At 42.4% G+C, this 1766-nt stretch overlaps 1 non-coding gene across 1 annotated transcript; it reads right to left on the reverse strand.

Annotated features, from left to right (window-relative positions):
* Nucleotides 1–569: 569 nt before the first annotated feature.
* On the reverse strand, nucleotides 570–677 carry LOC112713414 (small nucleolar RNA R71). Its single transcript, XR_003158391.1, has one exon. It is a non-coding gene; the product is annotated as a small nucleolar RNA R71 (small nucleolar RNA).
* Between the last annotated feature and the right edge of the window lie 1089 nt (nucleotides 678–1766).

The raw sequence follows: 1766 nt of genomic DNA on the forward strand, positions 1-1766 counted from the left end.
GAATCTTAACATCCTTTGATTCAGAACCTGAGAGAACCCTTTGGAGACGAAAAAGGGAAGCAAGAGGAAAAAGAATTGTTGGTGCTGAGGAAGAGGAAGAGTATTTTGAACCCAACATGGAAGACAATTTGGAGAACAATCATGAAGAAGAAGCTCATAATCATGCCAGAGAAGGCCATGCAAACCGGGTTGGGCATGAAAGAAGGGTCTTAGGATCCTATATCAATCCTAATCCAGGAAACTGTGGAAGCAACATTTAGAAACCCACCATTCATGCCAACAATTTCCAGCTAAATCCTCAGCTCATCACTTTGGTGCAAAATAATTGCTCATTTGGAGGAGGTGCTCAAGAAGACCCCAACCAACACTTAACCACCTTCTTGAGGATTTGTGACACAGTGAAGACAAATGGAGTCCACACGGATGTCTATAGGTTGCTCTTGTTCCCCTTTTCACTCAGGGACAAGGCAACAAAGTGGCTTGAATCCTTCCCAAAAGAAAGCCTGACAGATTGGGAGGAGGTAGTGAACAAGTTCTTAGCAAGATTTTATCCTCCTCAAAAGATTAATAGGCTAAGAACTGAGGTGCAGACTTTCAGGCAACAAGATGGTGAGACACTTTATGAAGCATGGGAGAGATTCAAAGACTTGACAAGGAGATGCCCACCAGAGATGTTTAATGAGTGGGTTCAACTTCACATCTTCTATGAAGGTCTTTCCTATGAGTCAAAGAAAGCTGTAGATCATTCATCAGGAGGACAAGACCAAGGACAAGATCCGAGACGTTCCAACTTCAACTCGAACAACAATGCCACTCATCAAAATACCTCACAGAGATACTACCAACATCTATCCAACCAACCTTTTCAACCACCTAATCTCAACCCACCATCATCCACAGATGATAGGCTTTCAAAGATTGAGGCTCTACTTGAAAACATGTGCAGAGAAGTCCAAGACAACAAGGTGTTTAAGGAAGAAGTGCAAGCCAACCTCAAGAATCAAGGAGAAAACATCAAGAGATTGGAGTCCCAAGTAGGCTATCTATCTCAACAAATTTCTAAACCTACTGATGGATTCCCCAGTGATACAGAGAAGAATCCAAGAGGAGAACCAAAGAAAGTGAGATGGGAAGAATGCAAAATGATAACCACAAGTGATGAGGGAAGTATGAATGGAGTAGAACACCTCCAAAATCACCAACAGGAAAGTCAAGAGGAAGGAAGCTGTGCAACTCCACTCACATCCAAGGAAGGGCTAAAGAAAAAGGAGGCATTGAACCCATATGCACCCTTCCCCCACAGGCTTAAAGGTGGTGTAGCAAGGAGAATGTACTCAAGGTTTCTTGATATGTTTGCATCTTTAGATGTAAATATACCATTCATTAAAGCCCTCCAACAGATGCCTTTCTACATCAAGTATATAAAGGAGCTACTAGCCAGAAAAAGTCCATTGAAGGGTGGACAAACAATCAAGATGAACAGAGATTGTAGTGCTCTCATTCAACCAGGACCACCCACAAAGAAGGAGGATCCAGGAAGCTTCCACATTCCTTGTGCCATAGGAGAAACCATGATTGACAAAGGACTTTGTGACTTGGGAGCAAGCATCAACTTAATGCCTCTCTCTCTCATGAAAAAGCTCCAAATCAATGAACTAACTCCTACTGATGTGATTATCAGATTGGCGGACAAAACCCAAAAACAAGCAGTAGGAATAGTTGAAAATGTGCTGGTAATGGTTGGGAGCTACTATCTTTCCACAGAT

The sequence above is a fragment of the Arachis hypogaea genome, chromosome 1 (assembly GCF_003086295.3).
Source record: "Arachis hypogaea cultivar Tifrunner chromosome 1, arahy.Tifrunner.gnm2.J5K5, whole genome shotgun sequence".
Taxonomy (NCBI): Eukaryota; Viridiplantae; Streptophyta; class Magnoliopsida; order Fabales; family Fabaceae; genus Arachis; species Arachis hypogaea.